The 5,920-nt window shown below is 39.9% G+C and overlaps 1 protein-coding gene across 5 annotated transcripts in view; it reads left to right on the top strand.

Moving 5' to 3' along the window:
- Window positions 1-5,920, top strand: part of LOC106882154 (protein lifeguard 4) — a 36,058-nt gene that overhangs the window by 27,304 nt on the left and 2,834 nt on the right. The gene's annotated exons all lie outside the window — the stretch shown is intronic.

The raw sequence follows: 5,920 nt of genomic DNA, 5'->3' as shown, positions 1-5,920 counted from the left end.
CCCGCACAAGCCAGTCCAGGGGCACTGGCAACGATCTCGCTCGAAAATCCTACAGGAGCCAGTCAGGCGGTACTGGCAACGGCCACGCTCAAAATGGTGCATCTCATGTGCCACCCGCACAAGAACCAGTCCAGGGGCACTGGCAACGATCTTACTTGGCTTGCCGGGTCTTCTCACGCACAGCACATTTCCAAAGGTCTCGGTCCGTAGTCATCGCCTCGGTGAGGCCCAATGTACGAAGGTCTTGCCTCACCACCTCAGCCCAGGTCTTCCTGGGCCTACCTCTTCCACGGGTTCCCTCAACTGTTAGGGTGTGGCACTTTCCAAATCAGTCATTTAAATTTTTCCTATTAATGATTGATTTTTAAAGCTAGTTATAAAATTCTCCTTTTCTTTTACTGGTTTCTCCAGCACATTCTCTTTCAATCCAAAATATCTGATGCACCTGCTCAAATGCGAACCCTTTACTTTCTATGCTTCCTATATCTAAATATATTAGACACTTTATTCCTTTTCTGGCTTTATGGTAGTGATCTCTGCAACCTTTTCCAATCTATCTCTTTGCATTTATGTTTATGTCAGCAATAGTATTCTCCACCACATGACTTATTGGCTGGACCTTGCACTAGCCACAGTTTTAGTCTGGTTTGTAGTCTTCAACAGGTTGGCCCATAAAATATGCCAGTTTTCCACTATGTTATAAACAATGATATCTTCCTCCACTTTTTGCTATAAATGTCAACTCGTATTTATACATTTAAACGCATTAACACACACACACACACACACATATATTTGGGGGTTTTTTGCCACTACTTTCACTGATTTCCATGACTCTGTCACCATTCAATTCCATTATTATGAATTTGAATTGGGAGCTTGAGTCATAGTAGAAGCCTGGGGCTATAGTAGAAGACTTTCTCAATGTACCATGCACTGGGGCTGAACCTGGAACCATGTGTGTGTGTGTGTGTATATATACACATACACACACAAATGGCTACGTACTTAAGCGGTTCACTTTCCAACCACATGGTTTGAGATTCAGTCCTACTGTGTGGCATCATGCGTAAGTGTCTTCTACTATAGGCCCAGGTTGACCAAATTGAGTGGGTTTGGTAGACGGAAACTGAAAGAAGCCTGTTGAGAGATAACTGATGTTGTAGGAAAGAAATGTGTTCACATGGATGATGGTACTTGCAGTTAGTGATTCTGCAAAGAAAGGGACACTATAGAAATGACACTATGAAAGGCTGCTAAATATAAGGATGCATGAGAGAAGGAGAATCTGCCTAATGTTAGCCCAACAGAGGGACCAGCTATCCAAATCAAAAGTAGCTTGGTAGATAAAGCGATTAAGGATATGAAGACAGAGAAAGCACCCAACCCTTCAGGAATCATCACTGAGATACTTAAAATATCTGGTAGAGTGGGATCGTAGTCAACTGTATAGTTAATTAGGTTATCCACAAGGGAATCATACCCAGTAACTGATGTAGTGGCCTTATAGTCAACTGCTACAAAGGTAAAGATGATACCTTAGACAGAAATAATTACAGAGGTATCAAATTGTTGGACCAGGTGATGAAAATTACAGAGAGGGTTATCGCCTTAATTAATTAGGAAGAAAGTTAGCCTGAATGAGATACAGTTCAGTTTTGTGCCAAAGAGAAGCACTATTGATGCTATCTTCCTGGTGAGGCAACTGCAGGAGAAACATTTAGCCAAGAATAAACCTCAGTACTTGGCTTTTGTAGACCTGAAGAAAGCCTTAGATAGAGTCCCCAATTCCCTCATCTAGTAGTCAGTGCAGAAGTTAGGAATAGATAAGTGGTTGGTAAGAGCAGTACAAACCATGAACAAAGATGTTGTCAGTAAGGTGAAAGTTAGCAATGAATTTAGTGTACAAGTAGTAGTTCACCAATGATCGGTTCCCCTCTTGTATATCATAGTCCTCCAGGCCGTATCAGAGGAATTTAAGTCTGGCTGCCCTTGGGAGCTCCTCTATGCTGATGACCTTGTTCTTATAGCTGAATTGCTACTTAAACTACAGAGAAAATTTCAGATGTGGAAGAAAGGTCTGGAATCTAAAGGCTTTAGAGTTAATTTAGTTAAGACCACAGTCCTAGTAAGTAGGAAAACAGACAAATCTCAACTCCCTTCAGAGTGATAGAGGGTGATAGCTCTGTTTAATATGTAAGAAAAGTGCTGGTAAAAACGCCATACAGTGTACTTTGTGCAAGTTATGGGCACATCAGAGGTGCAGTGTTATTACGGGGTTAACTGAAAAAGTAGTCTTTGCATGTGACAGATGTGCAGATGCAATAAACACTAAGAATGTACAGAGAATAGACTTCCTCAAGTGTCTGGGAGATCCTTAGTAGTAGTAGATAACTTCTATTATCTAGGTGATCAAGTTAGCAGTGGAAGGAGGGAGTTTTGAAAGCGTAGTTGCTTGAATAAGAAAAGGCTGAACAATGTTCGGAGTGCTACTACTTTTGTAGGTAACAAAAGGCCTGTATCAAAGAGTGAAAGGCAGATTGTATGATGCCTGTGTATGTTCAGCTCTGCTACTTGGTAGTGAAACTTAGACTATGACTACAGAAGCCATGCAAAGGCTTGAAAGAAATGAAACCAGCATGTTTCACTGGATGGATAATGTCAGTGTTCATTTACAGCAGAAAGCAAATAATTTAAGAGAAAAATTGGGTATAAGAAACGTCAGTTGTAATGTGCAAGAGAGATGGCTGCACTGGTATGGTCGTGTGATGCATGTGGATGAGTACAGCTACTTAGAGAAGTGCCAATCTCAAATTGTGGCGGAAATGTGTGGAAGGGATGGACCTAGGAAGACATGAGTTGAAATAGTGAGAAAGGGTCTTCAGATGTTAAGCCTCACAAGAAATGACAAGGGACCGAGGCTTCTGGTGGTTTGCTGTGCTTGTGAAGACACATGAAGTTAAGTAAAACTGTGGTTGTCCATACATACAGGTACATCCTCTACATCCCTCTCTCACCCTTGAGGGCTCTTGGATGCTGGTTACATAAAAAAAACACTCATGTCAGTGCCTTGTAAAAGCACCCATGCTGGTGTGACATAAAAATGCTTTTGCAGGTGCCACATAAAAATCACCCTGTCCACTCCGTGAAATGGCTGGCGTTAGGAATGGCATCCAGCCACAGAAACCATGCCAAAATAGAAGATTGGAACCTGGGCAACTCCCCAGCTGGCCAGTTGCTGTTGAACCATCCTGCTCATACCAACATGGAAAGCAGATGTTAAATGATGATGAGAGTGGGAGTGTTAGCATGTACTCTTGTCTGGACATGTAATGGCTGTAAATAAATATGACCTTGCTTAGAAATAGATGAGGATTGTGTCAGGAAGGATATCCAGCCATAAAAAATCTGCCTCATTAAATTCCATCTGACCCTAGCAAGCATGGAAAGTGGACACTAAATAATGATGATGATAAATTTGTATATAGCATATGTGACAACTTTTATTCAATATTAGTGTTCTTGAAAACATGCATTTAAATTACATCACAAAATGACAATCAAGAAAACAATCAGATAGCTGAAATATCAAAATTATTAAATAGTTGAATGATTTCACTGATAAGTCACATGCTGGTGTGAAATAAAGTGCTGAATTAAGCGTACCACCCATGACTCTTCAGACACACCCAATCTTCACCATTACTCTTCCACCCCTCCCCACCAAATAGACACAGAACTGCTCACATACCCCAATCAACCTTCTCATTAGTCAAAATTGGTAAACAGCCCTCAGTTAAACATCCATTGATGCTACTTTTCCCAAAGAAATGAATGCATGAACATGATCTACTCCATGTCCATGGATACTACAAACTGTATTGTAATCATCCCAGAAATATGGACTATGATCTTAAGAAACATGCAGTTTGTGAAAACAAGCATTGTGATGCATTAAAATATTTATAAATTCCATCCGAGGATTATTATTGTTATTACTTTACATATATATATATATAGGCAGAGTAGGATATAGCCTAGTCACCCATATAGTTAATCAGGTTCTCCATGAGGAAGTCATACTTAACGATTGATGTAGCAGCAATATGGGCAACTTTTACAAAGGCAAAGGTGATACTTTAGACAGAATTAATTACAGAGGCATCAAATTGCTGGACCAGGTGATGAACATCACAGAAAGGGTCATAGCTCAATTAATGAGGAAGTGTAGATGAGATGCAGTTCGGATTTGTGCCAGGCAGAAACACAACTGATGCTATATTCCTGGTTAGGCAACTGCAAAAGTATTTAACCCAAAGTAAACCTCTGTACCTGGCTTTTGTAGACATGGAGAAAGCCTTTGACAGAGGCCCCCCACTCCCTTATCTAGTGGTCAATGTGAAAGCTAGGTATAGATGAGTGGTTAGTTAGAGTGGTACAAACCATGTACAGAGAGGTTGCCAGTAAGGTGAAGGTTGGCAACAAGTATTGCAATGAATTCAGTGTACAGGTAGGAGTTCACCAAAGCTCAGTTCTCAGCCCACTCTTGTTTATCTTAGTCCTATGGGACTTTACAAAGTAATTCAAGACTGGTTGTCCCTGGGAGCTCCTCTACACTGATGACCTAGTTCTTATAGCTGACTTACTACCTGATCTAAAGAAGAAATTTCAAGTGTGGAAACAAAGCCTGGAATCTAAGGGCTTTAGAATTAATCTAGCAAAAATTAAAGTCCTAATAAGTAGGAAAACACAAATCACAAGTCCCTTCTGGGAGATGACCCTCCTTGATATGTAAGAAGGGTGTTGGTAGGAACTCCATATGTTGTACTTAGTGCAAGCTTTGGACACATAAGAGGTGTCGCGGTACCAAAAGAAGGCTAACGGAGAATATAGTCTTTGTGTGTGGTAAAAGTGCTGGTACAATAAGCACTAAAAATGCACAGACAATTGACACCCTCAAATGCTCGGGGAAATCATTACAAGTAGTAGACAGCTTCTGTAACCTAGGAGACCAAGTTAACAATGGTGGAGGAAGTTCTGAAAGTATAGTTACTAGATTAAGAACAGGCTGGGCAAAGTTCAGAGAGCTCCTACCTTTGTTGGTAACTAAGGGCCTCTCTCTCAAAGTGTAAGTCAGATTGTACAATGCCCATGTACATACAGCTATGTTACTGGGCAGTGAAACATAGGCTTTGACTACAGAGGACTTGCAAAGGCTTGAAAGAAATGAAGCTAGCATACTCTGCAGATTGTGTGCAGTGTAACCACCCTGATATGGTCTTCCAATCATAATAGTTGCAGGAGTACTATAGGAAATGTTATTAACCTTGATGTGATGAATATTATTTGCTAATGCACATACTAAAAAATTAAAACTGACATGAGCTAAGTAGTGTCTCTTGAAATCAGCGGAGGACCTAATTTGTATTTTAGTCGAATTCTGGTGCTTAGTATATCAACAATGCATCAATGACATTTTATTGCAAGCAATGGTCACCCAGAGGGCAATTGTTGTGTACAATTATTGCTCTTACAATTATTTATATCATGTTAAATTACTATTAGCTTCTGCATTTTTGTTATTAATATTCCAGTTCATTTCCATGTTGTCTATAGTATTATCTATATATATAAAAATGAGAATGTGTGTGTGTCTGTCTGTCTGTGTGAATCCCTAAAACTCGAGAACTACGCAACCAATTTCATTCAAATTTTACACATGCCTTACTTAGGGTTCCAGTTGTGTTTTAGTCAAAAAAAATTATTAACTTCTTGCAGAGTTCGAGCACACGGCAACATAATATCTCCTCCACTATTTAAGTATTACGTGTCAAAAGTGAAACAAAAACACTCATGTCAAATACTTTCACTTTAAAAATGAAACTATTCCACTAACTGAAACAATCACATTTCGATACTG

The sequence above is a fragment of the Octopus bimaculoides genome, chromosome 1, assembly GCF_001194135.2.
Source record: "Octopus bimaculoides isolate UCB-OBI-ISO-001 chromosome 1, ASM119413v2, whole genome shotgun sequence".
In the NCBI taxonomy this organism is placed as follows: domain Eukaryota; kingdom Metazoa; phylum Mollusca; class Cephalopoda; order Octopoda; family Octopodidae; genus Octopus; species Octopus bimaculoides.
The sequence above is the reverse complement of the archived record's forward strand: the minus strand, read 5'-3'. Positions and strand labels throughout refer to the sequence as shown.